The sequence below is a fragment of the Equus asinus genome, chromosome 20 (assembly GCF_041296235.1).
Source record: "Equus asinus isolate D_3611 breed Donkey chromosome 20, EquAss-T2T_v2, whole genome shotgun sequence".
NCBI classification, from domain to species: domain Eukaryota; kingdom Metazoa; phylum Chordata; class Mammalia; order Perissodactyla; family Equidae; genus Equus; species Equus asinus.
In genome coordinates, this window is record NC_091809.1 from 38646036 (window position 1) to 38665903 (window position 19868).

General features: G+C 47.9%; 1 protein-coding gene across 9 annotated transcripts in view; it reads right to left on the reverse strand.

The window, feature by feature from the left end:
• The window catches only part of PKNOX2 (PBX/knotted 1 homeobox 2), a 253475-nt gene that overhangs the window by 193185 nt on the left and 40422 nt on the right, over positions 1-19868 (reverse strand). The window contains exon 1 of one of the 9 annotated variants that reach the window (XM_070489991.1): positions 17963-18491. The exons of the other annotated variants lie outside the window; for them this stretch is intronic. The gene's annotated coding sequence lies outside the window, so the exon portion shown is untranslated. Of the gene's footprint in view, positions 1-17962; positions 18492-19868 lie in introns of those variants that run through there. 9 annotated transcript variants of the gene reach the window in all.

The window sequence follows — 19868 nt, forward strand, 5'->3', positions numbered from 1 at the left end:
GTTTTTTCCTCTCTATGCAGATTGCTTACACCATGTTAATCACTTGCAAAGCAGGCCACATACCACTCTGGCTCACATGACCCTCCAGGGAAAGTAGCAGACCAGAAACATTTAGTGCAAGGCTCATTACGGACATGCACCACGCAGCAACACCTTGCCTCGCTCCCTCCCTCCCCCAGGTGACTCTGGGACAGCCAGTGTGGGGTGTCATTGAGAGCCATCAGGTGTGGCGGACTGGAAAGAAAGACACATCATGACTAATAACAGCAAACACTTACTGAGCGCTTACTATGTGCCAGATACTGGGCTAGCTGTGCACTTTCCACGGACTGTGTTACTGTAGCCCACTGTCATCTTCTAGAGCTGCACAAACCACGAAGGTAGCCACTAGCCACATGCGGCTTTTCAAATTCAAATTGCAATTAATTAAAATTACATAAAATTTTAAATTCTGCCTTCAGCCTCACCAGCCACATTTCAAGTGCTTGACAGCCACATGCGTCTAGCGGCTATTGTACTGGAAAGCTCAGATGGAGGACATTTCCATCATTGCAGAAGGTTGTACTGGACAGTGCTGCTCTAGAATATGAGGCCATTTTTCTCTTGCTCATTTAACAGACGTGGAAATCAAGGTGCCGAGTGGTGAGGCGAGCTGCCCAAGGTTATGTAGCTGCTGCACGGCTGAGCTGGGTACTAACCCAGGTCTAACTCAGTCTGGCTCCAGAATTCCCACCCTCCTCACTCCTCCTGGTGGAACTAGCAGTCCAGGCAGCAGGGAGGCGTGTCGAGGGAAGTTGGCTATAGTAAGTCTCCTATGTCTTCTGCAGACCCCTGTGCCCCTAGAGCAGACAGAGCCCAGGGCTTCACTGGGAGCCAGCTCTGTGGGTTTCTCAGACCTGGGAAGGTCGGCTGGAGAGGGAGGGCTTTACGGATCATCCAGCTCAACCTCCTTCAATTTATGAACGAAGAAACCAATGCACAGGAAAGTTAAGTAGCTTGCCCAAGGTCAAACAGCTGGTTAGTGACAGAGTTAGGACTACAATCCAGGTTTCCGGACTGCTGGTCCTCACTGGCTAAAGGAGAGGATACAGCAATGCCCAGGGTCCACGCATGGCCACAGGGTGAGAGAAGGAAGAGGTGTCCCTCCAGCCTTCCTGGAGAGTCCTGGGCCAAGTCAGAAGAGCTGGGATGAGCCTCCGGGCACTGGGATCCAAAGAAAAGCAGGAAGGGAAGAACGAAGGGCAGTGGTCATGGATACTAGAAACTGCAGTGGATAAAAGCATGACATTGGATAGCCACTAGCTTTCAGGAAAATAGTAGAACAGTATCTACTACAATTAAAAACACACATACACTGGGCCAGCCTGGTGGCGTAGTGGTTAAATTCACATGTTCGGCCTCAGCAGCCCAGGTTTCACGGGTTCAGATCCCAGGCACGGACCACACACTGCTCATCAAGCCATGCTGTGGTGGTTTCCCAAATACAAAGTAGAGGAAGATTGGCACAGATGTTAGCTCAGTGACAATCTTCCTCACCAAAAATAATAATAATAATAAAAATAAAATAAAATAAAAATACACATACACTTTGAACAGCCCCAGTTCGAGAATATATCCCATAGAAAGAAAAGCAGCAGTGCATGAGGATAATGCAGCAGCATCTGTAGTGGGAAAGAGTGAAAGAAACCTAGGTGTCCACCAGGAGGGGAATGGGTGGATAACTATGGTACCACTACACTGTAAATAAATGCGGCTATTGAAAAGAGCCAGCTAGATCAATATCTTTTGCCATGGAAGATAGCCATAACATTCAAAGTAAGAAAAAGAAGTAGATGACTGATGTGTGTGGTGTGATTCCATTTTTGTGGAAACAGAAAATTCTAGAATGAATTGATCCACTTGCATGTATTTGTGTGAGCATGGAGATAGGGTGGAAGGAACGGCCTGGAGAGTTCCACTGGTGTTGATGGGAGCAATAGGAGCAGAGGGGTGAGGCTCATTATTTTAGCACATCTTTGCCTTGTTTCTGGTTGCACTGAGCACTGCGACTTTTGTAACTTTTGAAAAGAAACTTAATAAGAAAAAGAAAGATAATTGATAAAGAAAAAGAGGTTGGACTTGAGAGGCAGCCGGACCTGATTTCAGACCTGCCTAAGCTACTAGCTCATGGCCTGGGGCAAGTTCCTTAACCTCTCTCCATCTTGCTTCTCTCACCTGGAAATTGACAATAATAATATCATATCACGAGGTCATGGGAGGTTGATGAGAAAATGAATTTAAAGCTACTCAATGACGTGGGCCTTTTTTATCAGTGTTGAGGGAATAACCTGCCCATATGTGAAGGCACCTCCTGGATCAACCCTCCTGAGCACCCCCATAGCACTTTATTATACACCTCTCAGGGCCCCTATATTCCGCCTTATATAGTTTTAATGTGTTTATCTCCCTGCCAGACTGTAAGCCCCCTGCAGGTAGGAACAGTACCTTGCTTACTCATTCATTCATTCAATCATCCCCTTATTCACTTAATAATTATGTCCCAGGCATGTGCACCAGGCACTGTGCCTAACTTCGGAGCTACAGCAATGAATAAAACTGAAAAGTCCCTGCTTTCCTGGAGCTCACATTCTAATGTAGGAAACTATAAAAAAAATGCATACATATAGTATGTCAAGAGGTGATAAGCGCTAAGAAGAAAAATGCAGAAGGGTAAGGGAGCAGAAGTGACGGGGAAGGCGAGGGGGCATTTTAAAGAGAGGGGCAGGGAAATCCTCTGGAGCCCTCTGAGAAAGTGCTCTTTGTGGTGGGTGCCTCAGATCCAGTAAGGTCAGTAGTTGCTCAAAAGACGTTAGTTTAAGAATTTAAAAAAACAGACTTGAGGGAGAGCAGGGAATAATTGAAACACCTTTAAAAACCTCCACTTTTAATCTCTACTTAAAAAGCCTCCACTTCTGGGCCAGCCCCATGGCCTAGTGGTCAAGTTCGGCGCACTCCATATCTGCAGCCTGGGTTGGGTTCCAGGTGTGGACCTACACCACTCGTCGGCTGCCATGCTGTGGTGGCATCCCACATACAAAACAGAGGAAGACTGGAACAGATGTTAGCTCAGGGCTAATCTTCCTCAAGCAAAAACAGGAAGATTGGCAACAGATGTTAGCTCAGGGTAAATCTTCCTCGCCAAAAAAAAAAAAAAAAACCACCTCCACTTCTGAGTTTATACTCAAAATAATTGAAAGCAGAGACTCAAGGAGATAATTTGTACACCCATGTTTGTAGCAGCATTATTTACAATAACCAAAAGATGGAAGCAACCCAAGTGTCTGTGGATGGATGAATGGATAAACAAAAATGTGATATATACATGTAATGGAATACCATTCAGCCTTAAAAAAAGAAAGAAATTCTGACACATACTACAACATGGATGAACCTGGAGGACACTGTGCTAGGTGAAATAAGCCAGTCACAAAAAGACAAATACTATATGATTCCACTTATATGCACCATCTAGAGTAGTCAGCTTTATAGAGACAGAAAGAAGAATGGTAGTTGAAGATGGGTACAGAGTTTCAGTTTTGCATGATACAGAGTTCTCTAGATAGATGGTGATGGTAGCACAATAATGAGAGTATTTAATGCCACTGAACTGCACATTTAAAAATGGGTAAGATGATAAATTATGTTATGTGTATTTTATCCCAGTTACAAAAAGTTATATGCTGCCACAAACTTCTCCGAATTTCTATCAGGAAAAAAAAAGGAGCCTGAGATCTTAAAGAGCAGGAAGGGGAACAGCTGACGGCTGAGGAGAGGATAAGGGAACCCAGGGCAGACAGACAGAGTAGGGGACCCCAAGTCTCTGAAGCCACAATGGGGAGAGCACAGAGAGAGGGCTGCTGAGAAGAAAGGTACTGAGGCTCCCGGGCCAGTTGGCCGACAGGGCAGACAACTTTCCTATGCGAGCATCTGAGCCAAGCTGATTCCAGAGCACTGGTGCTGGACAAATGACACACAAATGATTTAGGTAAAAAAAGAAAAGGAAAAAAAAAAAAAAACTGGTCGAGGTTGGGGAGAGGGACCAACTCTCTAGTCTAAAATGAAAGACAGTCAAGGAGCGTGTCCACAGCAATCAAATGATGAGCAGGAAATCTAAAAGGAGAAGGAAATTAGAGGCTGAGAACAAGATGGGAGGCTCGGGGCTCCTGATCCGACGCAACAGTGAGCAGGATGACGTGCTGGACAGGACCTAGGAGATGGTCCTGGTCTTCACCACCCTTTGACCTTGTGTGTTTCATCAGTACTCTCTGGGCCTCAATTTCTTACCTATTAAACAGAGTGGCTGGACCAGAGCAAGAGGAATCTTAAGGTTTTAGGAGTCTACAAGCCCCTTGAAATTTTATCCAGAATGGTATTTGTGTGTACAATTTTCTGCAGAGAGATTTCACAATTTTACTGAGATTTCAAGATTGTCCATGTCCCCAGAGAGGATAATCATCAGTGGAGTGAGCAGATATTCACTAGGTTCACATTCAGCTAGAAAGTTCTAAGATTTTAAGAAATCTTGGACTAGATACCAATAAATCTTTGGGCCTCAAATCAAGATTATTCATTCTCTGCCTGCAACACGGAGATATTGTAAAAATGAAATAATTATATTCTTTGAAAGTTAAAATTATTTCTCTCGGCCCTGTGGCTCAGTGGTTAGAGTTCCACACGCTCTGCTTCAGCAGCCCAGGTTTGCCGGTTTGGATCCCAGGCACAGACCTGCTCCACTCATCAGCCATGCTGTGGAGGCATCCCACATACAAAGTAGAGGAAGATCGGCACCGATGTTAGCTCAGGGGGAATCTTCCTCACGCCAAAAAAAAAAAAAAGCGGAAGACTGGCAATAGATGTTAGCTCAGGGGGAATCTTCCTCACAAAAAAAATGAAAAAAAATTATTTCTCTCATGCAAGTAAACATGATTATTGTTATTGCTATTGTTTTTGTTTCACAGAAAGCACAAGCAGTTCGGTACCAGGCATAAAGGTGGAGGACAGAAGCTTACCCCTCCTGCTTTCCCAAACAAAGGCCACAGGATGTGCTACAGGTTGACCCTCCTTTGGTTGGAAACAAAGAGGCCCTTAATCCCCCTCATGGAGTGGGGCTCTAGGCCAGAAAGAACAGTAAATACAGCCTATCCAGAAGGTGAAGCTGAGGGCAGAGCAAATGGATCTCTCTGTGCCAACAAGTCCTCATTTTGCATCTGGCTTTACTTGGGAGAAAATTTTCAACTGTGTGACTGAGTAAAGTGACAGACTGAGGATGTGTCAAGGGAAAATAGCACAGGCAGAGGACAGCATGTGGCCACCAGAGAGCAAGACTCAGACTGGAGACCTAGGTAATGACTAAGCCAGTGTCACCAGGGTGGAGAGGACCTCAGCCACAGTAGGCAGTCCCATCCAGGAGGAGCCAGCCCAGAGGCAGTGGGGAGCCAGCGTGTCAGAACTGTACCGGTTGGACCTGGATGGAACTTAGAGATCATCTATTCCAACCTCCTCATTTCACATTTGCACAAATAGGTTGAGAGAATGGTGGAGATTTATCTGGGGGAGTCCAGGATTGGAAGCCAGGCCAGTAGCTCCCTTCATTCATTTACAGAAGGTGTTTTGAGTGTCAACTTTACTAGGTTGGAAATCAAAGATGAATAATGAATCCAGCTCCTCGCTTTCAAGGAGCCCACAGTCAAATGGGAGAAAAGGACTCCAGCTGATTGTGGGGTTGTCATCCAGCAAGTTCATAGGGACCACAGAGGAGGGTCTCCCTACTTCAGGCAGTTGCATCCAGATAGGGGTGAGGTGGGGGTGAGCCGCTTCCCCTCAGACCAGTGCTGAAGGTAGTGGAAATATTCACTCTGAAGTCCAAGCCAAGTCAAAAGCATTCACATCTCAGAGAAGGGTGCCCGCCATGACAGCCGTCAAAAGGAGCCTCCAAGCTCCAGAAGGCCAGCCATAGGCCCTGGTGAGCAGGCCTCTCCACACAGCACTTCCCATTCATTATCTCCTAACTCGCCTCCAGGGGCTGGTCCTGAATATTGTTTCATAAATAACTTAACAGGGCTCCAGCTTGTTTAACTGAGGTTAGGCAGATGTGCACAGCACACGCTGATTATGAGGGAATTTGGCTGTGCTGAATGGTTCTGGGATGCTGATTCTCTGCAGAGGGGTGGCTCAGTGGAGAAGGCAACTATGAGGCTGCTGTCCCCACCTGGATCCCCGGATCACAGTGGGATGCTGAAAGAGCGTTTGTTTCCAATTGTTCTTAACCACTAATTTGGCTCCAGGGTATAACACCAATCTGAGAACAAACGGAGTAGGAAAACTGTGCCTCTCCTAAAGGAGGCCCAATTTCACTATAGACAGGGGAGGGGTTAAGCAGGTTTCCTGAGTTCACCACACAGCACATGCCCGGGGCCTCCGGATCAGGGCTGGTCGCTTCCCTCTCCAACTCAGAGTCACCCGGCTGCACTGCCATCTGCTGTGCCTCACCTGCTCATTGCTCCTCTGAGGTGCCTCCAGCAGAGGACAGATTACTCAGATGGCAGGTAGATAAAATGGGATCCCTTGCTAGCAGTAACTACCCAGAACAATCTCTCTCCTGAGCTGCTGACTGTCTTCACCTGGCACCTGCCAGCAAAGGAGCTGGCAGGTGTCATAGGCTGGCATAGGCAATTCCCCCTATGCTGGGAGGGACCTGAAAGCCCTTCAGAGGCAGGACTTGCTCAGAAGGCCCTCTCTCGGGTGCAGTGAGGTCAGCCTGGGCCGCCCCTCAGGAGAAGATACAGAAGTAGCTCTGTTTCTGGCAGAGAGAAGAGCTAGCAGCCTCCAGGGGCAAAGGGGCAGGAAGAGCTGGTGAGCCAGGCCCTGCAGCAGATGCTCTCTCAAGACTGATGTGCAAAATCCCCAGTAAACAAGAGGCCCTTCTCATGGTTAAATTGCCTTCTTGTGGCTTAAAATAACTGTGAGAACTTTCCCTGTGACCCTCTTGAAAGCAAACTAGTACATAAAATGCCTTTACCAACCCTACCAGTTTACTCACAGCCTCCCAGCAGATAGGCCATGGTTTCTCTGAGAAAAATGCTTTCCTCGCCAGCATAGGATTGAGCTATTCAATAACTCAGAAATCCAACGTGGTATAAAAATACTGGAAGGAAAAGAATTTTTAAAAATCTCTGAACAAAGTCCATGTCACAAAATCCTTGCACTAAAGTTTATCAACCTTCCTCATAAAGGAAATCCCCAGCTCTTACCCAGGCCTCCTTTACTCTGATTTTATACATGTTTCTAAGAGGCTCTGGTATCTTGGGCCTCAGCTGATTAGAAGCAATAAAAGAGGAAGGGGCTTGGGCTTCCCCAGAAGGCAACAGCAGGCATGGAGGGTTGACCAAGGAGAGACCTCAGGGACCACCTAGTGAATTATCACATAAGGTTCAGTCATGTTCGGGATCATTTACTTAGGAAAAGAGGAAGGCTATCCACTGCTGATGTTTAAAACATCCTTGGAGGACTTTAAGAAGTAAACCTATAGCTATCTGGAAAACCCCAAAGGAGTCTCCTTCTTGATGCTTCCAGACTGCTGGATTCTTCCTCTAGGTTGTCTTGGGCTTGTTCAGAAGCTACTTGTGTTCATTCCTGGTTCGCTCATTCACTCACTCAACAGGCACTGGTTCCTACGGATGCTGGAGCTGCCCAGTGATGCATAAAGTACCATGAAGGCAGGCAGGTCTTTTGATTGACAACACACACACACATATGCACACACATGCACACACACACACCAGGAACACATTAGGTGCTCAACAGATGTGTGCTGTAACGTTAGAAGAGGCATCTGGAAAGAGAAGGAACAAGCCAGTAGGACTGTCCTTTGACCCAGTCCCTAGCTACTCATGAGGGAGGGGCTGTAATAATTCTAGAGTCAGCTAAAAATGTCATCTTACCAAGACTTTAAACTCCTCCACCACGAAAAACAGAAAGACAACACAGCATCAGGCCTGAAAAAATGTGGACACGACTCTCCAGTTCATCTTAGAGAAAGTGGTCTCCCCTCTATGGGCCTGGAACCCCCATTGATAACATGAACAATTTGGAGCCATCGGTGTCTGAAACACTCGCAGCTCCCTAGTCAACGGATCCTAGTTTTATTTAAGGATTGACCCACCCTGCCAGCCTGATTTGTTTTATTTTCACCAAAGCTTTGGAATGAAGGATTTTGACCAACAGTTCCTCTCCAACCTCTAGCCAATCATCCTAAAACATGTGTATTTTCTTCACAACCTCTTTAGGTCTCTGCCCCAGATGTGTAACCCAAGGGGACATCAAGCGACCCTTCATCCCCTCCCCAGCCCCTTGGATGGCAGGCTGTGGGACATGGCACCATCATCATTTGGGGAGCAGGTAGTCTTTATGAGACTCATAAGGGATGGTGGGGGAGGGGTTGGGATTCTGGGAATCTGTCCTGAAGAATTCAGGTTAATAATTTATATATGCATTTTTTTAAAAAACCGTCTGAAACAAATTGCATACAAATTGTATGACATTTGAAGGAAATTTGCCAATGTTGCTCAGTGAAGCGTAATAAATATATGCAGCCCATAATAATAAGTTACTTAAACTCAGGGCACTAAATGATTTATTAATTGTCTTCTAATCCTTTCCAGCTCCAACTAAAACCAAGAGTGTGGCCATATTTCACACGCCAGTTCATAATGCCTCCAACATCAAACAGCACGGCTGCCATTCACGATCAAGTCCATTTTTCATTCTGACCCCCAACTCTGCAGATGGGCCTGGAGCAGGGCCCAGAGCTGAGGGGACTGCTATTGTCAGGGGTAGCATCTACCCCAAACACATCCCATCCCACTGTACTTCTCACATGAATAACACATAAAACTTGTTCATTTTGCCTAGGGTTCCCCTTCCTGTCTACCTCCCCCACTGCCATCAGTACCACAGTGCCCTCAAGTAGACATTAATCCTGGGGGAACACAAGTCATTGTCTCCTGGGATGCCCCAGCACCAGGCTTATAGCCCCAGAGTCCTTTCCAGCAGCAGATGGTGAGTCAAAGAGAGGAACAGGGACGGGAAACAACACAAAGACCTGCCCTTTCTCTAGGACAAACTGACCCAGAGAGGAATGTGGGGTTTCTGCTGCCATGTCCCTGTGCTTAGTGCTCCAGACATTAGCCTCTGCTCCCTGGGAGACTCCATGCTCAGGCTGAGGGGTTGCGCTGACTGCGTGTGCTGGTAGGTGGAATGTCACCAGCAAACCAAAATTCTGTAGCCAGAAATACTGCCTGTGGGTGGATGGAGCACTAGGACAAGGTAGGGTCCCAGCAATAGATGACTGGAAAATTGCAGAGACTGAGTTCAAGAAGTGAAAGGACTCTCCAGGCCTCCTTGCTTCCCCTAGCATGCTTCTCTCCAGTATTACCATCACAAAATGGTGCCATCTTCCACAAGTTACCCACATCTAGGAACCATCATTGATTCTGCTTCTGCCTTCTCTCTCACTCCCACACCCAACCCACGAGGTTTTCTCTCCTAAAAAATATTTCCTAAATCTATCCCTTTCTATCGCCACTACCACTGCATAATTCAGAAGCCAGGGGTGAAAATCCACAGCTCTTCTAAGACGTTTTGTGGAATTCATATAGTGTTTCTGGGTTTTGTTTTATTTTTAAAAAAGTAATATGCAACATGGTTCAAAAATCAAAAAGTATATAAAAGTACACACTGAAATGTCTCCTTCCCATTCCTGTCTCCCACCTGTTCAAGGAAACACAAATATAGATTCTTGTTTTCCCTTTTTATGCACACTTTTTTGTACCTTGGTAGATTTTTTCTTTTTACGCTTCATTTATTTTTGGAGATCTTTCCATATCAGTACAGAGAGCTTCCTCATTCCTCTTTTTAAATGCAGAGTATTCCATTGTCAGGATATTCCATAATTTAACTAATTGGTCCCCAATTGATGAGCATTTGGGTTCTTTCCAATCTTCTGCTGTTTCAAATAATGTTGCAAAGAATAAACTTATACATATGTCATTTCACATATGTGCAAGTATATCTTTAGGATCAATTCCCCAATATGAAATTGCTGGGTCAAAAGGCATATGATTTATAATTTTGATAGATATTGCCAAATTGCCCTCCACAGGGGTGGTATTGATTTACACTATAAGACAGCCTGTTTCCCCGGAGCCCTGCCAATATAGTGTGATAAAACACTTTTTGGATTTTTGCCCATTTAAAAGATGAATGAATAATGTGATCTCAGGATAGTTTTAATTTGCATTTCTCTTATTATGTGTAAGATTTAACATTCTTTCACATGTTATGAGCTGTTTGTATTTTCTTTTCTGTGAATAGTCTGTTTGAATTCTTTGCCCATTTTTTTCTATTGGGTTGTATTTTGTTGTTGATTTTTAGGAACTCTTCGTATGTGAGGAGAACAGCCTGGTGATATGAGTTGCAAGTTTTTTTTCCCAATTTGTCACTTGTGTCTTGACTTTGCTTAAAATATTTTGCCCGTGCTTTTTAAATTTTTTAATTCGAATTCCAACAGGCCGGGAGCATTCATCTCCCCTTTGTGGCAGCCTCCATTACTCCCCACAGTTTTACAGTTGACTGGCTTTACTGTTTTTAATTGCCAGCCAGGACATTGGTGTGATGCCTGGAACTGGTCTCACCATTGTATGACCCAGAGGAAAGCTAGTCTGAAAACAGAGCTGATATCTAGAGGATGACGGAGAAAGAACCTGGGTGCTTAACGATGTCATTGAGTCACTGAATTTATCTACCTCTAGAGCGGTCCTGGTTCTGAACTTCATAATACGTAAGAAAATGAATTCCTTACTGTTTAAGCCACCTTGGGTTGGTTCTGCTGCCACTGGCAGCCAAAGGCATTCAAACTGATACACACTTTGAACATTCTTCTTGCAAAGGTCTGGTCCCTTCCAGTCCATCCCCACTGCTGCTGAGGCCAGTGTTCTAGAATATAAACCTGACAAGCCACTCCCCTATGTCAATACATTCCATAGTTGCCCATCATCTGCAAAATATAACCTAAGTGCCTTAGCGCCCAGTCTGTCCCTGCCCACACCTCCCTTCCCTGCTCTTTCTTGCTGTTTCACACCCCCATGTTGTTGCTCACCTGGTGCCCACTCCCTGGAGGGTCCTTTCCCTCCTTCCCCTGTCTAATTCCCAGGACAGTCTGTTCTGCTATTACCTCCTCCAAGCAAAGTCCCTGTGCTCCCCCCATCACCACCATGCAGCACCCAGTGCTGTCCTCTATGCTTGCACTAACCTCACTGTCTATACAGCTTTCTACATGCCTGCGCCCCAACCCTGCTCACTGCCCTAGGAGCCCCTTGAAGGTAGGGACAGTGTCTTATTCACTTCTGCCTCCCCAGTACCTAGCTTGGGACCTAGCACGTGGTAGGCATTCAGCCAGTGTTTGCGAACCTGAACAGAGCTCCCCATTCTCATCTCATTTGTTCCCACAGATGCCCCTCACTCCTCCCCGAGTCCAGGCCCTCAGAACCGACGCCTTCCCACCCAAGTCCACGTCACTTTAAAGAGAAGCTAGAAGAAAGGTCCCATCCAAATGGGCCTGATCTAAGCAGGGAAGCAGATGACCTATTAAATCACCAGATTAAACAGCACCATTTGCCTTAGGCGTGGGCTCCATGCCAGTGTCCCCAGTGCTGTGGCAAATCACCTCCCACAACAGAAAGTCGGGACTAGGAGCTGGGTTCCTAGCCACTTATGAGCTGTGTGAACTCGGACAAATGACTTACGACCTCTGGGCCTCAGCTGCCTCATTTGGGAAGAAGGGATGAGCAGGGTGTTGTGAAGATGAACTCAGTGTAATTGTCTCACAGAAAGTACATGGTAAATGACAGCTGTTATTTCCCCCTTAGAGCTGAAACCAGCCCCTCGATAAATGAGGCTCAGTCCCCCATGCAGCAGACCCCAACCACTTCACTAGGGCTGGCTGCTTTTCTAGCTCAAACACCAATATGGTGACCACCCAGCAGAAACATATTTATGGGGGCAACCAGGGAGAGGAGAGAGCTGACATCTACCGAGCACTTCCTGTGTGCCAGCTGGTGCTACATGGTGTGTCCCTGTCACCATGCACATGCATCACGGCAACCATGCAAGGCAGTATTTTCAGTCCAATTCCATAGAGGAGAAAAGAAAGGCTTAGGCGCCCAGTGTGTCCACGTCATGAACCTGGGTAGGCGGGGGAGTCAGGATCTGAACCCAGCTCTATCTGGCTCTCACACCTGAGTTCTTTTTACTGGCTTGTGTTGCCGCCAAACCACGTGGAATGAGGCTGCCCTGACAAATCCAGGACTTGTGTTTATGCTGATAAAACTGGAGGAGGTGACCAGGGAAGGGAGAGGAAAGAGGGAGATGCAGGCATGAGAGAAAGGGGGAAACAGGAAAGAGATGAGCTGTTAGAAAAGATTTCTCTCACATCACCAGCATGCCTGTGTGTGTGTGAGACTGTGTGTGACTGTGTGTGTGTTACATGTGTGTATGACTCTGTACGCGTGCATGCCTGGGTACCTATGTGTGTGTGTTGAGGAGGGGAGCTTGCACAGACTGGCCTCCTGCCTATTTCTGTGCACATTCACACGCCAGCCATGTCGAGCCTAAACACGCCCCCTGTGAACTCTGCATGTGGTCAGCAGTGGGAGACTTCACCTATTAACTCGCCTTGAACAATGCCCCCCTGTTGCAGGCAGTTCCGACCAGCCACATGACATCAGCACATCCAGCTCTGTTATCAGCCGGCAACTGACCAGCAAGGCTGCCCAAGGGACAGCGGAGGGAAGAAAGAAGGGAGGAGGCACTGAATTCAGTCAGGCTGCCCTCCCCAGGCCCTCTTAAATCCAGACGCCTCATGGCCTCTCTGGGCAAGAGAGAACTCTGGGGGAGGCACTGCTGCTCACGTGTCTCTCGGTTTTCAAAGACATTCAGAGCACAAGGGGAGACACACACACCTTCTCAGCCCAGCAATCAATAGCAGCAGCCCTGGCCTCCAGCTGGGAGAGGAGTGAGGAAGGGGGCTGCAGGAGAGGGAGCAGCCTTGGTTCCCAGCAACAATACCCGGCTCCCCTCAGCACCCACCAGGATTCACCCCACTACCAGGACTGCCCTGAGTTTCTCTCTCCCCTCTCATCCCATCTTACCCTGTCTATGGCGAGAGAAATGGGGCCCAAGATCACACAGCCTGTCAGGAGCAGGCAGATTTGAAACCACAGCTCGGCTCCCAGTGCCTGCCCAATCCCCCAGCTACCGGCCCTGCCAAGTCCCCTGAGCTGTGCCAGATGACAGCCACCATGAAGGATTTTCTCCCTGAGCAGGGCGAAAGAAGACAATCTTATGGAGCATGGACCCCACACAAATTCTTACCCTTTCCCTGGACTCCAGTGAGAAAAAACATATTCTTGTACTTATTTAACATAAAAACATCTCAGCAGCTGGGGAAAGCCTCATTCTCTGCATTCTCCAAAACTTGCGAGGACCCAGTGTCCCCAAATCAATCTGGCGAGAGGCAGCACAGTCAACCATTCAAGTTAGCAGCAAAGACTAACTAGAAAGGTCCTTCTTTAACACTTCTCTAGCTTCTTTGCAAAACAAGTCGCAGAAACTAAACAACTGAGCTTGGTATGTGACCTCCTAGGCCTGGGAGAAAGAACAATAACCACCCAAACTTCTTGTGGCCTTGTGATGCCTTCAAAGATCATTTCACCTCTGTCCCCTGGTTTTTATGAACTACAAGTTCATGGAAAACAAAAGTTTACATCCTGACTCGGACCCTGCTCTTCTAGCTGAAAGACCTTGGGCAAGTTATGTCCATTTTACAGGTGAGAAAAGTGAGCCCAGAGGATGGCAGGGCCCGCCCAAGTCACAGAATTGTATCACACACACGGCACTGTGTCCGCCAAGATCCTGGCTCTCAGCCACAGCTCTGTGCACGGCCACCAGCGTTTCTTTTACTCATTCCAGCCTTGACTAGAAATCTAATTATTACTGCACCTACTCCCAGGCCCTGTCTTCCAGGTGGCAGAAAAACAGCTCTTAGCAGCAAGCTGATATTTGGATAATCGGAGAGCCTCCCAAGGGCTCCGGAAGACAGGCCTTCCCCTTCCAGGACTCAGCAACACGCTGCGAAAACAAGAGGAGAAAGCTTCCAACAAAAGTTTGTTTTCATGGAGATTTTATTTCCTTCATGGAGTCTCTCCCACCACAGATTTCTCTTTGTTGGAGCTTGCATCCAGAAGTCACCAGATACACAGCCCCTGACCCTTCGAGCCCTCGGGGGATCTCACGCCTTTATTTCTCCTCCCAGGCCCACAGGCTGCCTGCTCCCCCACTGCCCCACTCAAAAGGCCCGTGGAGCCACTCTGGAGAGAGGGGGATCTCTCGCGGTGGACAGAAGCTTTAGTGGGACCGAGCCCTTCACATCAAGGTTGGGGTCGGGGGAGGGAGAAAGAGGGCTGGGTGCGTGGGTCTCTGAGGGTTGGCAAGGGCATGAAGAGGCCTAACCACATCCCCTCTACCTCTCAGACAGAGACTGCCTTCCCCAGGGGTGGGGCCGCTAACTGGGGCTCAGACAGCAGGATGCAGACCTCCGAGGCTGCCCCCAGGGCTTGGCTCAACTTGCACAGAGGCAGGACCAGCCCAGGCAAAACCGGAAATGGATAAAATTTGTCTTAGATGGACAAGCCTCTCTTTTCTGTCCTTTTCAGGATCAGCTGCCCTCCCAGGTACACAATGTAGAGATTTTACTCTGGCTGTCTCTCTTAGCCAGGAAGAAGGGGGCTAACAGCATTAATCCACGGTTCTCGAGCAACCCTTCCCGAGGTGTGCCTTAAAGAGAGAGAGAGAGAAAGGGAGTGAGAGGGAGAACAGGAGAGAATCAGAAGGGTAAATGCTCAGCTCCATGGGATAAATTGCTAAAGGTAGGATTACAGGTTCAAGAGGTGGGTGTGATTCGGAGGTGGCAGCGAGCCAAGGCCACTGATGGAGGTCCAGTTGTCCTCAAAGGTGCCCTTGGAGTTGGGTCCTGATACGTAACATCATGGGCATGGACATTAGGATCAGGCAGAGCTGGGTTTGATTCTCGGCTCTATGACTTGCCAACTTTGTGATCTTGGGCAAGTTACTTACTCTCTTTGGGTCTCATTTCCATCATCTGTTCAAATGGGGATAACACCATCTCAAGGTTGGTGTGAGGAAAAGACAACAGACCCAAAAAGCCAAGCAGGGTATCTGGCACATAGTAGGGGGTTGACACCCCGCCCCCTCCCTCCTCCTGCTGTGAGGACTGAGGTCAAGTTGGCACAATCAGTACTTCTCTTCAGGTTTCTCAGTACTTCTCTTCAGGTTTCCACCGAAATGGTTTGGGTCTTTTCCTCTGTGCATACCGTTTCACCCTTGTCCCAGATTGCATATAGCCAGACAGTAGAATTTTAAACGTTTACATTTTTAAATGTCTATTTTAACTTGTCATGAGGAGACAATAAAAACAATTACAAAGCGTTTTTCAAAACTAGCATCTCATTTGTTCCTCAAATGTTCTTATTCCCATTTAATAAATGAGGGCATCAAGAATCAGAGATAGAAGCGACTTTTCCAAAGTCACCCAGCAGGTAAGCAACAACGAAAGACGAGGTCGTGTCTAGTCAGTGTCTAATGCAGACACAACTAGAGAAATGCCACCCCGAAAAGGGCGGGGAGGGGGCCAGATGTGAAGAAACTTGGGCTTATACACAAAGGGAAGCCATAAAAGATGAAACTTTTTGAAGACAGGGGATTCTAAATAAACCTTTAGAGCCTGGGTTTGAAAAACCAGAAGCTGAAGGCAGCTCAGAGGGACTCTGTGAGGCAAGGAGGCAGAGAGCAGGGGAGAATTTCACACAATTTCTGTGGCCAGACCAGAAGTTCAGGAAAAACCATCGTCCTTCATCTTTGACATGAAGACCTGCAGAAGGGAGCCCTGGACCAGACAGGGATGCAAGAGACTGAGTATATAGCAGAAACAGAATCTGTTGAAGTCTACTCTCTGGCTTAACTTAGGCCAGGTCAAAGTGCGTTCTGAGGCTGGACCCCTAATTATCTACCTACCTACAGAGTGTGTGCCCAAGGCCTCCACCACACAGTAGTGAATGAGGGATGCAGGGGCTGAGAACTAGGGAAGGTCACTGGTCCTATCCTAACTATAGAACCAGCCAAGAGGACCATCGGCTTGGGGGCTGGCTCCATGGATCATATTTCCTCTCCACATGCACCTTCCCTTAGCCTGGGGATACATGAAGATGGGCTGTGACATTCCTCTCTCCCAACCCTATTCAGTGGAGTCCCCTGACAACACTGTGCTCTGACAGGCCCTTTAAGAAGAGCCTGGTATCCTCCTGATCAGAGTCAAGCCAGGTAGAGTCATACCTGGGCTGGGAGGCTGACTCCTGGAGGGCATTCCATCAGAAATTCCAGGATATCAAATCCATAATTTCCAGCTCCAGAAAAGTATCCCTCTGCCTCCTTCGGCACACACAAGACTGGCTACATGTTTCTGGACTGATCTCCTGCTTAACCAGCTGCAAAGGAACTCTTTCAAAGGGAAGATGAGGAATGCCTCCTGGGTCCAGGGAAGCCGCGAGTCTATGTCTGAAGCAATTTCAGACAGTCTCCTTTTGCTTTCAAATGTACTTAATCAACATGAAAAGGATTGCGAGGGCTGGAGCTCCTACAGGTAGAACTAACGGAGAAGAATAATGTTCATAAATCATTTAGCATGCAATCCAAACAAGGGTGTATTTTTTTCTTAAAGCAAAAGGCAATGCCAAAGAAAAAGAGTTGTATAGGAAACAATACATTGTGACTTGTCTCCAAATGTAGAGTGTCCCCAAGTGGAGCAAGGCAGCCGTTTATATCATTTTCATCTGCAATCTGACCCCCAATACTGATTTTCCAGCTTGGGTCCCTCCCCCATCCTGAAAGTTCAGACCAGCAAACGGGTCAGTGCCCTGGAAAGACAGCTGATCAAAACAGCTGTACTGCCACCTACCCCTGCAGCCCAAATCAGGACTGACTCTCTCTCCTCAGCAGCTGATTCCACCCTGGGGCAGCTGGGCTGAACCAGGAGCTTCAGGAGGAGGGGAGGTCAGGCCCACAAGACCCAGGCTGCATTCTTTCAGGCCTCAGCTCAAATGTCACCTCCTCGGAGACGCCTTCCCTAGCCACCCCACATAGAATAAGGCCCATGCTCCAGCCACTCTCTACCATCTTAACCTGCTTTGTTCTCCCTTCAGAGCAATTATTACTACTTTCCATTGTATTAGAGAGATGTTTATTATGCATCTCCCCTACCAGGATATAAGTTTCACGAGGGCAGAAAATATATGTGTTTTGTTGAAAATGTGTTAGACCAGAACAGTAACTGACACATAGTAGGTACTTAATAAATATATGTTGAATGAATACGTGGATGAATGAATGAATGAATGAATGAATGAATAAACAAAATGGTGCCTTCTCCTCATCCAGGGAACAATGCAGACAGAGAAACCCTTGTCTATTCCAAAGGAGGAAGATGGAAGTCAAGAGCTAGAAGTCTGTTGCTGATTTCTAATTCTGACTGTCATTTTGACCCAGAGTAAACTCTTTCTGCTTGTCAGCCTCGCCTTCTCCATCTGCAGAATGGGTATCACTCCAACCCAAGGAGAGGGAGGGATCAGGGAGAACTAACATTTACTGACTATCTTCTACAGACGCTTTCACCATGCTAGGCACCTGAGGGACAAACATCACCTCATGTAATCCTCACAACAATCCAGGAGACTGATATTATCATCCCCATTTTACAGATAAGGAAACTGAGGCTCAGAAACATAAATTAACTCACCCAAACTTGCACACTGAGGAAGTGACAGACAGGGGATTTCAGCCCAGCCTGCAGATCCCAAAGCTCTTCTACACACCATGGCGGCGTCACACTGCACAGTTTACCCCGTCACACACCCCTCAGTGGGCGGGGCGCATCATCCCAGGGTAAATCCAGGCTGTGCTCAGTGGAATTTGGAGATCCTGAATTCTCTACACTTTTCCAGAAGTAGAAGTGGGACAGTTAGGGTGACCACCTCCTCCCAATTTCCCTGAGACTTTCCAGGTTTCCACACTGTAGGTTCCATGTCCCAGGAAATCCCTCAGTTCCAGGCAAACCGGAAGGATCAGTCCCCCTCAGTGGGATGCAGCCACAGCTAGAGAGCCTGATTGAGCCAAAGAGCATGGGGTTTCCTCAGAAGGAGCACATCCTCACATGTGTCGCCGGCAGTGACAGGAGAGCCCAGCTGTCTGTGCCTCACAGCAACAGGCCTGCCAGCACCACACCTGGGTCTGACAGGCAACACACAGGTTCAAGCCCATCTTGGTGTGGAGGGAGAAGCAGGAAGCCGTGTGGGTCATGGCCCTCCTCTGCCCTGAACGCAGACTTTGGCCTCAGAACAAGAACAGTGTGGGCTCCTTCTCTAAAGGGCTGCAACCATCAGGACGAGATGACCTCCTACAAGCAAGGAGGGCAGATTCCTGGAATTCCAGTCGGTGAGGCTGGACAGGAAGAACAGAATTCAGGACTGCCAATAAGCAAGCAAGAAGTACCACAAGGCCCATGGGATGGACTCTCCCGGATTCCCAGATCAAAGGCATGGGTTCAGAGGGAAAGGTCACCTCTGGTGGGTTCTCTTTCTGTACAAGAGACTGGCCCTCTATTCTCCAGCCAGGCTTTGGCAGAACCTTCACAGCTGATCTTCATTCTCCCTCCTCCAGAGGGAAGACTGCCCAGGGTCCAGCTCCCCAGCCCCCGACCATCACCTTGCTTCACCTCTAGTGATGGCTGCCCTCTGTCCTGGACCACCAGGATGCTCGGTAGGGGGTGATCCATTCGTCTCTGGGACCAGGCCTAGAATAAGCGCAGTAGGACCCAGAAGGTCAGCAGAGGCCAAGTGGAGGTGGGGGGGCAGGTTGCAGGGGTGGCTTAGGACACACTCCCCCTGCCTTCCAGATTTCTATGTTCAGGACCTTAGGAGAGGGACCCTTTGCCCTATTGCTCACAGTTCATTCACAACAAAGATGGCTCTGCCCTGCATCTCATAGCCCAGAGCTATGGGGCCCACAGCCCACTTGTTCTCTTCAGCCCTCCAGACCAGCCCCATTCATTCCTGTGCCTGTGGACATGTTGTTTGATAAATGCCTTTGACTCTGTCGCCTGGGTGTTTTCAGTGTCCACTGGCTCTGTCTTCTGAGTTTTCCTAATGTCCTTCCTTCTTCCTCAACACACTGATCTCTAACTTTCCTTCCTTTCCTCCCCACTCAAAAGCAGAGCCCCCGACCCGCTCCCCTAGGCTAACCCCCGCCCCCCGCTGGCTCTGACCCTCCATGCCAGGGTGCCGTTTAACTGTGCGTGTGTATTCGTGTACCTTCAGTCTCTCCCTCTGCTCAGGCAACCCACCTTGACCTACAAACACACAAAGTCTCCCCAGACCCTTAGACATGACAGTGCAGTGGGAAGAGCACTGGCCCAGACCTGGTCATGCCTACTTCTCTACTCACTTCCTGCAACTCCCTGGACCATGCCTTATGCTCCAGAAATTCGGAACTGTTCACTGTGCACATACACACCATGCTGGTTCATGCAGGCATGACTTTGTACAGGATGATCTTTTCACTTAACCCTCCCCTCCCTGCCATTTGGCCACATTTTGGACTACTTTCTACTCAAGTCAGTTTAGACGTCACAAGGGACAGTTCCTTCC